The sequence below is a fragment of the Ischnura elegans genome, chromosome 1 (genome assembly GCF_921293095.1).
Source record: "Ischnura elegans chromosome 1, ioIscEleg1.1, whole genome shotgun sequence".
Classification (NCBI taxonomy): domain Eukaryota; kingdom Metazoa; phylum Arthropoda; class Insecta; order Odonata; family Coenagrionidae; genus Ischnura; species Ischnura elegans.
Window position 1 is genome coordinate 99798171 of NC_060246.1, and position 19728 is coordinate 99817898.

A 19728-nucleotide genomic window follows, 5' to 3' on the forward strand; every position below is an offset into this window, starting at 1 on the left:
CTCGCATCATTCGGGAGGCGATTGAAATTGAAAAACTAGCAGAAAAATTTAATAGAGATGATAGACATAGACAAAATACAAACTGGAAAATACTGATTGCCAAAATCGAGGTCCTCGACGATGATTAAAGAGATCGATGATTTCCCGGTGCATGCTAGTAGTAAAGGTTGCTCGGGTGCTCCACCGGGTAATCTCTTCCATGGCTGCCGAATTTCGGGGCTCCATCACCATGGCTGAGTATCGTGGCATGGAAAGTGGTCGCCTTACATACCGGTGCAGAGTCTCAGGTTCCCTCTAATTGGTCCTTGCTTTTGGTCGGACGTAATCTTCGCAGGACGGGTTTCCAGTTATTGCTCATGGAGTAACCGCCGTCTGTATTAATAATGTTTCCCGATAGCCGGATTGCTATGGCTTCCTTAGTAATTCTTTTCAAATATTTCTTCTCTTGGGATATGACCTTCACATCTTCCCAATGGATAGAATATTATTCTATCCATTCATTGCATTCTATCCATTGGGAAGATGGGAATTATGGATAGAACTGGGACTCATATGCATATCTCGGTCAATGGGCCGTCCGTAACCGAGATCCGATTGTTGCAATGATGCCTTCTTCTTATTAGATGTTTTAAACTATATTTTATATTCCTATAAGAAAGCCCAGTAGTATATGCTTAAATGTTGACATCAAAGTGCTATCTTGAGAAAAGCTCGCAATTACCTGAAAAATTCCCTTTGCTTGTTGGCGGCCTAGAAATCAATCGAAAATGATCTAAATTGGAGTTATATCAGTCGTTGCACTGGATGCATTTTTTATGCAGATGAGGAAAGTGCAACCCTGGTGTTTCCTTTTGCTAATGAATGAGCATCGTCAGTATGTAGCCGAAATTCTGCGTCTCTGCTTTCTCCTTTTATGGCCTTTCATTTGCTTTATAAACATTCTCTCTCTTATGCAAGCATGTATATTTTTTCGACTCGATTGAAACAGAAAAATAAAGGTAATACTAAAGAGGAACACAGTATATCGATGGCTAAGTTCTAACAAACACGTATCGCAAAATTTGGCCGGTCGGAATTAATACTGGTAGTAATATTAATAAAAAATAAAATTCAAGCAAAAACTACTCTTTGTTAGCATATGTATAATTATTTTTCATTTTTATGTATATTTGGTTCTTAATTTCAATTAAAAATTTATACAATTAAAAATATAAATCGTTTTTTGCTCTCCTGAAAAGTTGCTATTGTTGTTAGAACTGATCCATCGATATGTACCTTAAGAGGCTTTCGACCACGTAATTAGAATGCTGGGATTCTCAAAACTTGTACTGATTCCCGTGCAGCATTTCATGTGCGTCTTGCTTGAAAAAGGAAGAAATATTTTGTTTAATAGCCGCTTTTTCAAAATGAAACTAATGATACTTTGCTTTAAATCTGAGAGCTTATGTATTTTAGGTTTTATAATTCTAGCGGAATCTTAGGTTTACCTTTGGAAGTAAATGGAGAACTATAGAATAGGCATTAAATATCCATTTTAGGACAGCAACTAACGAGGAATCGTTGTGACTAGGGATAAGAGATGTTCATCGGTCGTGGGCAAAGGTAGTCGACAAATTTCTTCTTAGAAAATAGAAAACTTTCAGAAAACTTCATTTATGCCGAAGGATATGTAAATACTCTATCACAATTTAGTATTTGCTAAACTTATGACATTCAGCATACTTATCACATTGAATTCTTGTATCCTTCTGAGTTCTTAAATGTTACATTCAGCTCATTACACAGTATGATCTAATTCAGGCAGGAATCGCGACATGAGGATATACAGTGATGAAATAAATGAGTTTGCATCTGAAAATACGGAAAAATAAAGACTATTGACATTCCAAACAGGCATTTGTTTCACATAACTGTTATCATCGTTGTGCAGATCCATAATAGCCGCTTATTCAACAATACCAGTCGTCTGTTTAGATTAGGAGATAAAATTTGCTGAGGCATTTCTCCAGGTTTTCTTTTTCTATCCAAAAATTAAAAAAAAAAACATTGGATTCAATTGACTGCGAGTATTTGGAGATATTTTATTTTCAATGTATGCGAATATATAACTTATACTTATCCAATATCATAGTCAGAATAGACCTCTGGACAAAATTTTAATTTGCCTTCAAATATGTTCTAAAAAATCAATAAGGATAAATATATACGTAAAACGTTTATTATATGTAATAATTTTCCATGGAATGTTTTTTAATCGCAAGAAAAGGAAGCTTTTCTCATCAGCAGACACTCCCACCTCAATACGTATTTCCATTGGCTGACGGAAATATGACGTCAGCTCATGCAACCATGCGGCGCACAGTGGGCGGAAATCGAAAAAAGCTGGCCAAAACCCCAATTTTTCACTATTTTTTTTTAATCCAAAAGTTACGTAGTATTGTTCTAGAATGTCTAGACACCCAAATACGTTAACTTTTTAAAATTTATTTATTCTCTTTATATGTGTAATATCCTTCGAAAAGCGATAAAAAATCGCGAAGTTCCAAATCTACGTTTTTTTCAAAAAATCTCTATGTTTGCTGCCCTGGTGTGTGAACAAAACATAAATATTGTTCTATTGGCGAATACAAAACGATAATATATATCTTTTAGATACTATAACGCTATTCATCGTGGAAAACAATACTTTCCGAATGGCCATAATATATTAATTAAATAATCACGATTAGCGATAGCCACTAATCACGAACTTTTTCACGGAATACTTCTTACGTGCGACCCATATATTTCATCTACTCCAAAATTTGGTAAAAATACAAAGAAGAATGTACCTGAACTAGTCAGAAAACTTCCTTTGACGAAGAAATTGATTCAGATGCTGAAGATGAAGATTCAGGATCAGATCTGGATTTTGACTTTTCATGCGCCTAATTGATTTTTTATCGTTAATTTTACTAAATTGTATTCGTGAGAAAGTATTAAACTGCTAATTCGTATTGAAAATAGAAGACTTATGAAGTAAATATCAAAATATTACACTGATTGAAAAATATTTGGGGTAAATACCAAAAATTAGCAACCCATCTGATGACGCAAAAACGGCCTCTCCGTCATTTTGTTTTTAGAGCATCTTCTTGTAGAGATAGAGTCCCAAAAACACTAAAATTGGATTCTTCAGATCAAAAACTTCTAGAATCACCACAAATTAGCCATAAATTAGCCAAAAATTCTTCCACAGAGGTTTTGGCCAGCTTTTTTCGATTTTCGCCCACTGTGCGGCGGTCCCATGAAATTCATGGGGGTTCGGTGGATTTGCAAGGAGATCTTCAGCACGGATCGGCACTTCGTTAGCGTTATACTTTGAGAAGTGAACATAATATCGCCGTGACGTGCTTTTCCGAAGAGTGAAAAAGTTACTGGGGATATTATTTTGCTTCCGTGGGCATCATATGGATCCTGGTTTCGATAAGGGAGACGCGAGAAACTTGCCTAAATTTTCAACTGCCTCAATGTTTACATTCATAGGTATAAATAGTAACTACTGAATTAATAGTAACTACATAAATTCTGAGACCCGGGGAGTGAAGATGGCTAGGTGAGTATATCACCACGAGTGGAAATTGATTTTCTTAGGGTATTAGTAGATGTTAACGTTTCTAAATCCTTTTATTCACATAGAGTCAGACGAGAAGAATACGGCGATGATGCTATAAGTTACGTGGTTAAGCGTGATAAAAATGAATGCATCGTCCGTGATCGTATTCGTAGGTTCGATCGAAGGCCTATGTTGTTGAAGCCCGTCTTTTGGAGGAGAGCGGCGAAAGCGAAGTTGTGACTCTTTCGTGTAAGGATTGCATAGCCAGTTTGGGTACGTAAGACTTTACTCTAAGTGATATTGTATCTTTTTTATTTGGCATTTTAAGAAAAACAAATTTTCCCGTTATTTATTCGTGTAGAACAACCTGATGAAATTTTTAAGTGGTGAAATCTCCGATTTAATAGACATAATAATTAGTATTTCCTGAAGTGTGGAAAATATAATATGGAACTTCTTCGAAGTAGCCCACTTGATCAAAATTTCACTTTTAAGTAACTTAATGGGATAAAAAAATTCCCCTTTTTCTGTTGCTGTTCCTTACATTCTTTACCTACAGCAAAAATATAGGAGATAAAACTATCCGCTTATTATTATTACATTTGTTACCTATCAATGAGCTGTAGGGTTCTACGGTACTTATTCATTTGGTTTTGTAAGCATATATTCGAGTTACTCTAACATTGTCCAGTCTTTCCCTAGTTTCAAGAAAGAATTACTTCAGTTAATTATATTAGAGTTTTCGTAGTAAGTACCAATAAAACAAGAGACTGAAATACGTCGGCACTTTTTCATCCGAACAGTTCTTCGTTCACCGTCTTGGGGACCGTGTGAAAATACTTATTTGAGGCATTTCCACTAGTATTACTGCACATAGGCACAATGCAGTACTTATAGCTGCGCTTCGACAAATCGACGAAATACGTACAACAGAAACGGCGAAATATCCACAATATCACTCATTCTTTACCTCCTCTACAGTAATGCGCACGGACGCGAACAACACTATTGCATGAGCTGACGTCATTCAAGATAGCAGTGGTGCGAATTACGTTCTTCTTGCATGGCAAGTGACAGCTATTTAAAATGCTCGAAATAAAAAAATGCAAGATTATACGGCCAAAGTGTTACGCCACTTAGATTAATATTTACACGTACTTTTCAGAAAGGTCTTTACCTTGATAGGTGTCCAGAGGTCTATTAAATTAATCCGCTATAATGACAAACCATGAACTCATCTTGAAATAAATTAAGTCATCGACCATCAATCTGGCATTATTCAACGTTGAATTTAAGAAATTCTTAAATTATTGAATCTGAGTGATGAGGACTACCCTTACGTGAAGCCATTGCTTTTATGGATGCGGTGACATGGAGGAATTTCTATAATAAGCCTTATTTTTCTGTATTTTCGGATTCGAACTCATTAATCTCTTTAGCGTTGATTCTCACGTCGTGTCATCTTGCGTTTTTGTGGGAGCATTTAGCGCGCGTATGAGTCCTACATAAATATTTACTTATCTGAGGTCGGCAAGCCACAGCCTGCGGCGCAATGAGTCTTCCGAAGCGGTTTCATACGGCCCTCATAACTAAGATTTATATATCGTTTGAGGACCAAACGCATTTTAAGTACCAGAATATTTTCTGAGTTCACCAATTCTTGATCCATAGAAATATTTTCTGAAGCAACAGTTATTTGAAGTGAATGAATCTATGCCACCAAAAAAAATTGAGGACGGTAGGCATGAGAATAATGTTCCTATAGCTAAACCTGACGCAAGTTCCCTGGATCTGCCATGGAGGCGCCGGCGAAATTTTATGGCTTCGGTCAACACTTTGTAAACGTTTGAGAGGTAGTTTTCATTTGAGAAAGAGAGAGTGAAGAGAAAGTGAACGTCCAAAGCATTCCAAACGCGATAGTATTTTCGACAAATTTAAATGCCCGAATGGCTGAGCCGAGCAAAGAATTCGATAATACTTTTGTACCTCTAATTATATCTTCAGCTTCGGCTAAGAAACCAAACAGGTTGTAGACACCTTTTGATGACTTTAAGCAGCACTTTTTACATTGAATTTATGATTTAATTGCCTATTTTTTTTAACTTGACTAGCTTCGCTGAACTATAATGGGTTTCATTTCGAGTCCTCTACGCACAAAAAGGCTTGCTTAGGACGTCAAACATTTAAATCCATCGTGAAAAATGCTGAAGACCACCAATACCCGCTCAACAAGTGTAAAAGTTTCTGTAGGTGATAGGAAAAAATAATCTAAAAATTTAAATCCAATGAATAGAGTTCAATTAAACCCAATTGAAGATAGAAAGTATTCATTTGTTTCCTTGCTTATTTGAGGTTATTTTCCCCTGTTATTACGATACGGATCTCTTGCCTGTGCAAATATTTACAGTTGGAGTTACATCGCATTATGGTAATATTTTTCTCAGCTTATGGGCTAAAGACTTTTAATTTACTTTGTGCTTTGGGCTTTTTTGATGAAGTAAATGCACGAAATCGTCCCGATCAGTACTAAGCGTCCAACAATAGTAATTTTACGACACTCTTTGAAATTAGGTATATAAAAGGAGGGCAACATCTATTTGCTCACGTTACTTCTCTCAATCGGAGTCTCGCTTATCTTTCCAAATGCCGTATTTAGTGCCATACGGGTGACATAGTTGCCACTGTGTTGATGACCCAAAAAGCCATGCGTACATCGAGCTACGACTCGCTCCCACGCTCATAGAGGTCGTCCACAAATGGTCAAAACTGTGCTCGAGATGCGCAAACGCATGTCAAGCCTGGATAATAACGAGGTCGGAGAAGGTCCCGCCACCTTCCTTTGATCTGATGGTTTCGCTGGTAGAATTTTGAGTATACTAAGTCGATTCAATTATTTTTCTGAAATATTGTGCTTTAAGTCAACAATATTTTGTGGAACAGTCGACCTGAGTCCCATTATCCTGAAGTCGTGCTGCGTTCAAAATTATCTTCTCTGTAGTTTTTTTCTGATGACTCTGTGCGGTAAGAATATTCCAATTTAGCGTCTGCTATATTAGGAAGAGAAAATGTTCTTGATGATAGCGCTACTGGCCCGGGTAATTCGAAGGTTTGGAAGGTCATTCAAAGTTCTATCGCGAACATCGTAAGTAAGAATAAAATAGGCTGAGTTTTTAAAAATTGTTATTTTTGTTGCTAAGATTTTTACTGTTCATTACCATTTGTTCCATCAACAAAATGATTCTGAGTAGTCAACTCCCTTAATTACTAATTCCTTGGCAGAGTCCATAGAAACTAGTAGTAGCGACATTTATTTTGTTTACAAATCCTTGGCATCCTCGGCAAATTTTATCTATTTAAATATCCTATCCTCGGCAACACTTAAACGCGACTTTTCTAAAATGTTCGATCTTCATTACTTTTGTTAATTTTTACTCCTGCCTTCACGTTGAAAATCTGTTCACTGATGATAGCCAAGAAAGGCCTTAAAAATAATTTTTTCAATTTTTTCTATGACCCCAACGAACATGTAGCATAATACAATGGAGTTTCTTAAAATGTCGCCTTTCCATCCTAATACTCAATTCATTTATGCCGGTCTATCGATAAAAGTGAATCATCATTAAATCTTTTACATCGATATGTCACAACGTTCAGCTTTTTCACTGATGATAACGCTTATCATCTGGTATGGAGCACTTAGAGCATGAAGGTCTTAAGTTAAGAACAATAATCTTTCTTACCTGAGTGATGGATGCTTTGATAATGCCGGATCGGTAAGAAAAAAGAACTCTGTACAATAAATGAAACCATGCACAGGTGGCAAAAGATCAACAAGGCTTAAAATAAAAAAAGCTCAAGGTCATAAGGTCAGGAACAGTGGCGTAACTAGGAACATGCTTTTGGGGGGGATGGCCTGGGGTGGTGACCCCCTCCGCCCCCTAGGCATCAAAATGATTTTTTTTTCATTTGTTCAATTTTGTTCGGGAAATTTTTTGAAACATTACATGCCTGTAAATACATTTCACATTATTTTGGGTCTAAAAGTCTAACTTTAAGCAAATGCAGTTCTTATATGTCAAAACTAAACAATAGTTTTAAATAATTTTTTCATCTCTTTGGGGCTTTGGGGGGGATCTATACCCTCATCACCTCGTAGTTGCGCCACTTGTCTGGAACAAGGAATATTTGTAATAGAAGAATCGACAATATCTCTAGACTTACAAAGAATTGTAAGGAGACATGGGATGAAGTGGATAGTAAGTGGGTTTTATTGGTACATTTTTAAAGTGAGAGGCAGTAAACCACGTAAAATTATTTGAAGATATTAATTAATAAAAAATATGCCGAATGGAATATTTTAATTCCCAGTGCTTTGTGTATGAGTTTTATTTTAAATTCACTAACTGTTAGCACGGTTAATTTGTTCCAAATTTTTTTGTTAGGATATCAGCCAGGGGCGGATCAAGGATTTCTTTCTGGGATGGGGGGGCACAAGCAAGGGGCGTGTCCAGGATTTTGTTCTGGGGGGGCACAAGGTTGCCTCATAATACAAAACGAACGTAATGGTAATGGGACTCTATTCAATTCTTCCATATTTTTTAAGTTTCTGGGGGGGTCACGTGCCCTCTGCCCCTCCCCCTAGATCCGCCAATGATATCAGCGGTTAATTGCTTAATGTGGAGAATAAGAAAAGGATATTTGGATAGCAAACAAGCTAAAACGAAATTTTATCAGCCAATCCAATTCCTGAAACACGATGGAATGGGAAAAAATTCCTGGGATAGATGTGTTCGGATCCGTTTCTTATCGGTTAATGTCATGCAACGGGTACAAAGGCAGACTGACCTTACCAAAAATGACCACTGAATATTCCGCTTTGCGTCGTAACCTTCGACGCAAGTTCGCGCGTCCTTCTCCTCATAATGAATAAGTTTTGACAGCCGGATGCCGCGAGAGAGGCAATTGTTTACTGTTCATTCAATCTACCATGCAGTCGCCAACATTTGCCCTATTCTATCGTCGAATGCACGCCTCCGCCCTCTCTCGGATGAGCCCGGAAACTATTCAATCCCCGCTAGCAATCGGATGACGGGAGCGATAGGAGGAGAGGAGAGAGAGTGGAGGGGCACGACAGGCAATGCAGTGGAAACAGTGAAAACAGTTAGTTAAAGCGTTATCCGCCAGAAGTGAGGGAATAGGACTCGAATGCTACAAAAGAGGACCCCCATGACGGCTTCTTAGTGTGTTGTCGCCCACCGCGCATTTAAATGGGTTTACCGAAGTCGCCACTCGCGTCGCTGACGGACAAATTGATCCCAGTTACACGGGGATATAAGGTATAATTAGGGGTTTCAACCGAAATTTACATTCATGTTGCTGTTATTTATAAAATTCATAGCTCTTCAGTGATATTCCTCGCAATTACAAACGTTATAATGCAAAATATTGGATAAAAGTGGATCGCATAGCACTCGTCACCGTTCCGCAAACATTTTTGAAAACCGATTAAAATGTGACCGAAGTGGCAACAGAAATAAGCCTTCTGTAGGATGGAATTGGGCCTCCTCTCTGTAGTACCTACCCTTGGAATAAGACTTCTACGAGGCACAGCTTTTCAAAGCGCCAAAAGTAAGTGGAATTTTTCCCAGCATATACACTGAACGGAAACTGAATAAGAAACGGATTCGAATAACCTTTATCTTAGGAATTTTTGTCCATTCCATTAGGTGTAAGGAATCAAATTAGCTCCCCGTGACTGTGTTAACTCAGTTACCCAAAATTATGTTAATGTTGCGTAATTTTTTAATAGTTTGTTCCTTTGATTTTTTTGTATTTGAGCTCAACCGCTTTGTCGTTATTTAGGCGACGAATGATAATTTTATACATTGAAATTGGTTTTGGAAACTTCAATTTTTATTGGTGGAATAACAGATGTACCCCGCACAGCTGTTGACGGGAAGAAAAAAACACTTGTTTGTAGTATGAGTGCAGGGGTAAAAGTCGAATGCAATAAATTTTATTATATTTTAACTTCAATAACTCCAATATTGTACATGATAGCCCTTTATTACTCGTTTTCTCATAGCATGCTATTCAATGTACAGTTACAATAGCAAAATATGAAATATTTCTTCCGTTTCGCAAAAAAAATGTAAAAAAAACTGTGTAAATGTCGCCTCCATTGTATTTATAAACTATACAAAACAAGATATTACATCATTAAAAAGAGCCACGGTTTTTAATCACAGGAAAGACTAAACTTCAACGTATAGTTTTCGTATTATAAATGGGGTACCTAAAATACCCCACACAGTCGTTTGCCTAAGTTTTCTAGGCACAGGCACGGAAGGGTCAGCTCCCCAGTAAATACAGGTATGTCCCCCAATAAAAATCCCAGGTCAGGGATATGTGAGGTACAATCCAAGAACAGGCAAGAAATCTTAACAATTTTGATACGATAACGATACGCATACGATTCAGACGGTTAAAATCATAAGTGTTTTAACCTAAATTTTAGTTTTGTAAACCATATGATCGGTAGATTTTGCCTATTTTGGGGGATTTGGGGTTGTATCCACACATGATTAACAAAGAAGTAAAATTTTGCAATAACTTTGATTGAAAACATACCTTCATGAAGGAAATATCAAGGCTTTGAATAACAATTTATTTCAAGATTCCAGAATCCTCTCGATAGAATCATAGAGGGTATTCCAGTCCCCACGTGAAGCGGGTAATTTTAGCCGCTTATTGATTCGCCTGTGCTCGGTAAGTATGTAAAACTAAATATTTATTTGTTCGCGTAAGGAGCTGTTTGAGGTTAAGGGTTGAGCTAAAATTTTTTGGGGAATGCGTTATCTTAATGGGTGAAAGGTATCCATTTGCCAGGTAAAGGAATTGCTTCCGGATATGTAAAATTCAAACATATGGCTAAAAATTAGTCTGGAATGCCATTTACCCTTACCTGTGTATTCAACCCAATCTTCATGTTGAACCATTAATTGAGTGAGGGCTCACATGGGGGAAAATTCGAAGACTTTAGCTCCCACCAAAGAAATCATTAGGCATTTTTCCGGAGTCCCTCGCGCGCATTTCTTACAAGAATCATTGCCAGCGTTGCCGCTCGTGTTTTCAGGCTGGCTCAGATTTTCTTTGGCCGTGGGCTACGATATTTTTTTCAGCGTGTAAACTATGCTAATGACTCCTCAGCAAAAAAAGAATCCTCATGTTTTTTGGAGTTTTTGTGTTAATTCCCAGTAATTAATTGGTAAGTAGTCATCCACTAGGTTCCTCAATGAATCCTTTAACTTATTGCGTGTAAAAAGACCTAATGTCACAATAGTTAAGGCTGTCAATTGCGTTAAAGCTGCACTTCGACCTAGATACGCAGGTTAGACAGTGAAACTGTTGATGTTATTGATTGGGATGAATGATTGGTATTTGTCAGTTAAGGTTTATTCATGTCCTTTTATTTTGAGATTACATATATGAGGCAAGAATAGTATACATACCTTGCCCACCTTCTGTCAATGCGCTAGCCATATTTCTATAAAAGATCCCGGTTTCCATGGCAGTCAGTATTTGGATGATTCATGCGAACTACTTGTATAGAGATTTCGGTCCATCGGGGATGACTCTGGTGAGTCAGACTAATGGCACAAGGAAGTCACTGTTCTTTAGGGCTGATAGCGTTTCTCAATTCGTGATAGCCTGACTAATACACGTTGTCTTGTGGTTATCTGTGATAAATAACAAACAATATTGTTTTCAGATTATCGCGCTGCATTTTTAACGTATTAGTAAGTCAACTACCAATTGGTAGGATTTACAGCTACATAAAAAAACACGAACTTTACTTTTCAAGGTTCATGCACTACATTTATGGTAGCAAGTTATTCATCTAAGTTTCAGTTGGGAGAGGTTTAACCGGATTGATACCCGTTATATTATTGCTACTACTCCTTATCCATAGCACATTTATAGGCCTAGTTTTCAAGAGAGAATTTAAGATTCAATTGGATCGTTCACTGGGATCCGATCTCGCAAAATATTAAATAATATGATAGATGGAAGTAAATAAGTTACGACCAAAAAATTTCTTACCCATTTTCCTATTTCCTTGTAGATTTAAGGTAGTTAGAGTAGCATCGGCTGAAGCCAAGTGATGTACTCGGCCCAGCAATTATTTATGCAAAAGAGTTGCCAAAAATAAAATTAATCGAAATAATACATAGTAATCAAATGTAGGCGCAACCTCAGCAAAATTCAAACGTCAAAAATGATTTTTTTAAAGGTAGTTACAGTTAAATCCTAAGTAAATATATTTATTTATAAACAAAATAGATGTAAGACGTTTGTGAAAGCCGGGAAAGTAAATATATTTGCGTAATTTAGGCGAAGTCGGTATAGTGGTTTTTGTAGGTCCTGGTACCAGAGATCCTGGCGGCAGTCTTGCCAATTTCAGGCAGTTTTTCGCTAATGTATTTCTTATTTCATCATGAACTCATACTTTCTCGTACACATTTAGATTCGCCAAAAAAATTTTCTTCTAATGAGTGCTGTCTCAACAACGTCTTCTACAAAAAGCTTCGTTAGCTCGAAAAAAAACTTATTTATCCCTAAGAGCTCATGTTAAAATATCCTACTTTTACCTTGAAATTTCTCAAATACGATGTATGGGAATACTTTCTTTGGATCTTTAAACCAGATCTTTATTCTTTGGATCATTAAAAGTGTGTCTCTCAAAGAATATGTGACCAAAGTGTTACTAAATCCTTGTTACTTTTACTGAGGCGCTCTGACTACCTTAAAATGAGGGAAAGCAAATGCTACCAACCACTTTTTGTGAGTTGGTGTCCTCGCGGGAATTCAGGTATATTTCCTCGTTCAGGGAGGACCTTTTCTCTAAGGGTAAGAATCTCGTACAGTGTAAACAACGACGGGAGAAAATTACATTTTTTATAAAAACGTTGATTGAAAACATGCCATCATGAAGGGAATATCAAGGCTTTGAACAAGTTTCATTCCAAGATTTCAGAACCCCTGCTCAACGTAGAGGGCATTCCATACTCTCTGTGAAGCAGGTTGTTTCAGACATGCTCGGTAGGGTACAGTAACAAATTTATTTGTCCAAAGCCTTGATATTCCCTTCATGATGGCATGTGTTCAGTCAAAGTTTTTACAAATTTGTACTTTTTCGTCCGTAGTTGTTTACTCAACTGTAAGAGAACAATAAAAAACGAGTAGAGGCCGAGAAGCGGTTAAAAACTCGGCATGAGTACGTGACATCATCAAATTATCTACGAAAGGCCTAACAATAAGACAGTTAACTTTTCTTCGCGAATAGCTTGGGCATTTGGCGACGGATTTAAAAAGGAAAATATAACAGTCACGTCATATTCCAAACGCTATCGCAATCAATAGAATGAGAAAATTGGTGAACAAGCCCTTCTTAAATATGATTCTTCCGTACGTATTTGCGAGGAATAAGGATATTAAATACTATTGAATGAAAATTGTAATTATAAATTTTGTTTTCCTTCGAGATGAGTCTTTAATCTCCACCAAACTTCTCAGGTAGCTCACCTTAGTAAGGAAAAAAACATCAGAATAAAGTCACAATGCGAAATCAGCAAAGACGGTATCTAATGTGCGGCACCATGAATAATTTCAAATTATTATTGCTACTCACATTTTTCCCACCTCAAAGCATATTCTACATTTCTTGTAGAAGCATAAAAGCGTTGCTTACAGCAGAATATTGAAAATCATTCCTGCTGTCGCTTGGAGTTAAATACTAGATCAAACTAAAAAGGAAAATAATACAGTCATGACAACCCTATTGCGATGAAAATTGTCTGCTAAAAATCTTTTCCAAAAAAAGCGCCGAAAATCATTCATTTCATTTTATGGATTCGTTGTATAATTTGGCCTTTCAAGATGCCTACCTTCGGGAAAAAATCCTTATCATTCTTTATTTAATGTGTTTGTATACCCTAACGACGCAAATATATGGTTGATTATTTTTCTGAAAAATATCATGAAAAAACAGGTTATTCTCGAATTTATGTTAATAAGTATTCTAAGATGGAAATAATATATATTTATACCTAAAATAAAAGTAAAAATGGGATCATTCAGTCAAAATAGAGCATTCTAAGCAGTGGTGTAACCAGGAATTTCGTTCGGGGAGGGTCCAAAACCAGGGGGGAAATTTTTGAAAAACAATGTACTAAGTAGAGGGCTTTAAACTAATTTTAACACTTTTCAAAATCGAAAAAAACTTCATTTGTAAAAGAAATATCTTGTTAATTCATGATTTTTCTATATTTTGTTTTCTTTTATGAAGGAAAATAGTTTTGTTTTTATATTTCGGGGGTGGTCTGGACCCCCCCCCCCCCATGGCTACGCCACTGATTCTAAGGATTAGCAATAAAAACGCAAGACCCGAAAGTTTTCAAATCCGGCGGGCTGCGAATGGCTCATTCTTTAAATAGAAGCTCGTAGAGATTGCGAGGCACGGGACGCGCTCGAGATATCGGTATCTTCCCAAAGATACCGGTATCTCGAGTCAGTTCCTGAAATCGGTATCGCCGGGCGATTGCGTCTTGATACCGTAAGCGTTACTAAAACTGTTAGGACGTATCGTTAACGGTCGTTTCCACCGTTCTGCAATGGATATTCGGACCAGACGATACCGTTTGTTAGGCACCGCGCAGCTTCCCTCCCACCCCAGCCTTGCACTTTGGCACGTTAGTCCCCCACCTCCACCCGCGAGCCTCATCTTTGGAGTTTCATCTCTTGCTTTCTTGCCCGATAACTTTCTTCGCCCGCGCGCGACTCCCCTCTCCTCCCTTCTCGTCGTCCCCCGCGAGATGGGAGGAGGACCGCTCAGTCAGACATATGCTCTGGTGAAGGGAAGCCGCTGGTGTTGGCCGCGAACAGAGTGAAACCCCGCGGTGTCCGTCGCTTGTCATGCGTTTCCCCCTGGAGTGAGAGCGCTGTCGAACGGGGCCGGTGTTTCCCACGTGCCTGTGGTCTGTTGTCGCGGTCGAGGATTACGTGTCTCTTGGTTGCGGCCCTTCCTCGGGGTGTTCTGCGAATCGGTACTGGTTTTCGAAGGACATCGTGGACCAGTCAGTTTTCAAATTAACAACCGCAGGGTAAGTCTCGTATTCCTCGTGATTGTTCATGGAGGAATATAATCCGGATATCCAAGCGTGATGGAGTGGAATTTCTCCATATTGAAATCAACATTCGCAGTTTTCAACGTTTAAGAATTTTATTCCCGAGCTAGGTTTCGATGTTACTGCATCATCTTTAAGGTACAGAATGGTTCTATACCATTTTGTACCTTAAAGATGATGCAGTAAGGTACAAAATGGTTCGATACCATTTTGTACCTTGAAGATGTTGTAGTAACATTTAGGCCGGGAATAAATTTTATTATAGCGCAAAACTGCAAAAATTTATTTCAATATGCTCATGGAGGTAATGGTCCTGTATCATGACCGCCGATTCGGGGATGTGTTGTACCTTAGTGGACTGAGGGCTTGGTTGCAGATCTAAGGGTCACAGGTTCAAATCACGTTGGAAGCCTTCGAAACCCCCGTAAATAAATTCTCCTGGTGTGAGGTAGCATAGGAGAAAAGAACTGGCCTGACTACCCTAAATTTACAAAATTCGCACGCTTGGGAATTCGGGTTAATTCATTGAACTAAAACATTGACTGCACTACATTTTTCTAAGTCATAAATACTCACTTGGGGATTATTCTGGGGTGAGCTCTCAATCATCAGTCCAAAACCAACTTTCGGTTGAATCATTGAAATTAAAAACGACACAATTAAAATATTTAAAAAATATTTGATTTCACTACACTATTGAGGTACGAGTTTTTCCGTCTGCCACCCCAAGCGTCGCGGATTCGAATTCAACCTAGGTAGTTTCTTCTACCGCCTGGGCATGCATGATTTTCATCACATCTTTGAATGTAAGAATGGACCGCTTAGTCCGAATTCCGCTATCAGTAAAACTGAAAATATTTTCACATTTGCGTAGATCAAGAATAACAATCGAATAACCGAAGAATTGTCGTAATTATAAAGGAGAATCGTCTCTACTGCTGTCCTTAAATTTGATTAAATATTTTTTTCATGTGTCAACCCACCGATTGATCTTCCGATTTTGCGTTGATATTCCGTATCACTCCAATAATGTCGCCGCTCGAAACTTTATCAAAACTTAAAAGTTTTTAACTTAAAGTTTTGCCTTTCCTTTATGTTTCTTCAGATTCCTTAAGTTGGCTTCACGAGTGGCAAAAACAATGGTAAAAAAGCCCTTTGGAAAAAATGCATCCTCAATAACTATGTTTTTTTAGATCGTGAACGATTTCCTTCGTTTTCCTCCTCGTTAATCAAAAATTATAACCGCATTGGATAAGCATTTTAGTCTTATGTAAACAATCCAAATGTATCTTGTGTATACGAACCGCCATTAGTATCTGTATTGTTTAAAGAATTAGCAAGTTCTGCTTTCATTCTGAGTCAATGTGAAGGATTCCTCTTCATTTAAAACTGATCGAGTTATATTCGAAACAAAGTATTAAATTTATGAAAAGATTCTTGGAAATTACAGTTTTTTTCTATTTTTTTTTGTCTCTAGAATTTTTGTTTTAATTTTAGATTAAATTTTGCTATTTAGCAATCTCGGTCAAAAGCTAACAACTTTTTCTAGTTGCTCATTTTCTTCATTACCTCATGACAGTTTTGAAATTCACAAATTTCTTTCATTGAAAATAGTGACCCATACTGCTAAATAACCTTCTTGAAGAAACTTGCGATTGGGCTTGACCTTGAAGAAATTATCTACCGGATTTGATTGACCTTGTATCAATTTGCTGCATTGCACAATAACTTTCAAATCATGGGAATGGCTGTAGTGCACTTAAATATTGTCCAATAAGTTTATTTTAGAGCGCATGAGCCTATAGCATAGAGTCATAGCATATTTTCTATCCAAATATGTTATGACCACTCTTCAATAATTGAATATTACTATACATGATACTGGCCCTGCATAACTGGGCCTTGAATGTGACATGCAGGGTTACAAATAATAGTTTGGCACAGTCCCTCTTAATTAAAAAATCAAATAAAGCTTTTAGGATATGTTTTAAGTCATAATTGTTCAAGAAAAATAGCGAGTAGATTTCGTGGGCATGTCTGCATTTCATTTGAATTAATCTTTACCATAGATCCATCACAGTCACATGACGTTTTTGAATTTTCATGCTGAGTTTTTGGTATTTTGTTCTGTTTTCAGTTTTGCTTAAAATTACCCGCTAGATAAAAATTTTATCAAACATTTTATCAATGCAAGAGTATGTTCATTGACCACCTATGGTCGTCCGTTGCTGCTAGCGTTTACTAAAGACACTAATATCACTTGAAAGATTTATTTTTGCACTGGATATCATACTCGAATATACCTTTTTGTTCTAATGTTTTAAGTTCTAAATAGGCAGTAGTTGAAGCTGCAAACGTAGGACAAATACTTTTGAGTATATACATTCGCGACTGAACCGCTGTGATAAAAATTTCACGAAGGCTTCCCGTATCATTCATCTCTAATCTTATCTACAAAAAGTATCAAATGAAATTTTCAAAATAAAGTACGTATCTCATTTCGCTGATAGCGTTGAATTTTCACAAACCAAACTCATCATTTCAAATTAGCCTCCTATTAACTGAAAAGGAATCACAGGATTTCACTGGATGAAATTCACTTTTTTTCCATTTTATATATATATGTTTACCCAGTGAAGTGGATTGACGTACTATTTTCAGTATCCAATCAGCCTATTGCCCTCAGCCTCAAAACGGTTTCACTAATAGTCAAGTCCTTCCCCATCAGTGTATCCATACATAACAGTGACCTCAGCGATTGCATTGAGTTTTCAGTCCAATCGTAGGGCGCCATCTGACCTCGCATCTCGATGGCCTATTTGCACAGTTTCAACGATGGTTATTCTGAAGTAGATTTATTTGATGGAAAAATTTTTAAACGTGGTTTTCGAGACTAAGATAACTATAATTAATTGACGGTATTCGGCAGGTTGAAAAATATAGTTTTCATTACACAAACAGAGCTGTTCTCCGCCGAATTACTGTATGGTCGCAGTTAAATGTGTTTAAGTTTATCTTTTCTAGAAGGTGGAAACTAAAACGGGTAAATTGCCGATCATAACTCATTATAGAAGCGAGTATCTGTCTGCCATTAATTATACACTGTCAGTTTTGTAACGGAAGTGTTTCATCCGCCTCGTACTAACTTCCGTATCTGCTCTTTCCCTGAAATTATAGGCTTAAATATAATTTTTGCGTATGTCTAAGAGTAGTATACTGAAACTGTGAGCTCTTTCCTATGCTGTAAAACATATTCGCAGTCCAAATTTTAATTTCATTAATCACCGTTGTATTTTTTTCCCACGTTGGTTCAAAGGAAAGGTTGGGTATATAATATATCACAACTTTTTTAAAGTTTTTATTTCACTTAAGCTATTCTTGCATTCATAGTCATGTAATGAACGTGATGCTCTAATGAGGAAGGTAAAGGAGAATAACACTGAAACTCGGGAATATTAATGAGCCTAATAGTAGTTTTGACAATTCCGGCTCGTCAAATCGATGCCCAAATATTCGACACTATAACGTGTCCTTTCAAGCCGTGTAATATGCTAACCTTGATGGTACATGATTAAATAACAAGTACTCGATAAATTTATTGCATTTGTATCACAATTACAATTTTTCCATTAATTACCCAAGGGAAACTATTTGCAAGCAAGCTATCGACAGGTTTTCTTAATTCAATTGAAAGCATATAATCTCACCTGCCGATCTAGAGCACCTAATGATGCGCCAAGGCTAGCAAAAGCTCCTGCGATGCTAAGTGAGTTGCTCACCTTTGAGAATGGAGAGCAAAAATAATTCTTTGAAGGCTGATATTCTCAATTGTGCATGGCCAACCACTTTAAGATAACGAGAATCAAGTGTATGGGATATCAACTCTGATCAATTTTCGTGTACTTATATTGTTTTTTTTATTTTTTAAGCAATGCGATAGTGTTTTTGCTGATAAAATTCATTAAGGTAGAGGAAGGTCAAATGCAGTTAAAAGTAAAAATACTTTGTTATACTCCACACTGTATTTCAAACGATACGACCCGGGTTTCTGTATTTCATGCTATCATCAGGTGATAGCATGATATGTAGACCATACCATTTGAAATTAAGTTTGGAAAATAACAAAGTATTTTTATTTTTAACATGAAACAGTTCCACAAAGTAACGCCGGAGACCGTGTCTTACGTCAAATGCAGGATCTGAATGCTCTTTCTTCACCATCTTCAAAGTGTTAGATTTGCGTAAATAAATATCGGAGAGTTCTCTCATTAAGAACTGAGTCACATCAGGAAAAAATGAACGTGAGAAGGAAAGTAACAGGAGTGAATGATGATAACTTGAAAATTTGCTCACGAATAATTGATTCGGACTCTACTTCCAATTATGTAGTAAATATCTATAATTTTATGCAAACTTTTAAGAAAAAATATTTTTTTAATAGCAAAACTCGAAACACCAAAAGAAAGATTCCAATATTGATGTTAACTGAAGAAATTCTATCAGGTAGTTTTTCTCATGCTCTCGAGCGTTACATCATCGTCACTAAACCCTAAATCTCAAAACATTTTAACATGAAAAGTGCTCTTTCATTTGGTATGTCGTAACCATCTAACAACCAGATAATAAGCTAATTAAATGATTTTGTAATACATATACCTCTGTCAAAGTAATTAACGTGAATATAAAATGATGTTCTTCAGGAAAAAGTTGGGAATTGAAATAGGTTATTACTATTACCGATTTCAATTATTTCCCCTCTCCTATTGATGGGAATCGAAATAATTTCGTTTCTTCGCTTAGTGTGACAATGTTTATTATTGTGACAAGCACGAAAACAAACAATTAAAAAATGGCACATGATGCTCGTAAAAGTACCCAATCGAAAGAATTCGCAGCGTCAAGAATTATCAAAATTAAGCCTGAAATGCAAAGGAGATTCCATGCTTC

General features: G+C 37.0%; 1 protein-coding gene across 3 annotated transcripts in view; it reads left to right on the top strand.

The window, feature by feature from the left end:
- LOC124167164 overlaps window positions 1–19728 on the top strand; it is an 81225-nt gene that overhangs the window by 44761 nt on the left and 16736 nt on the right. The window contains exon 1 of one of the 3 annotated variants that reach the window (XM_046544994.1): window positions 14490–14757. The exons of the other annotated variants lie outside the window; for them this stretch is intronic. The gene's annotated coding sequence lies outside the window, so the exon portion shown is untranslated. Of the gene's footprint in view, window positions 1–14489; window positions 14758–19728 lie in introns of those variants that run through there. 3 annotated transcript variants of the gene reach the window in all.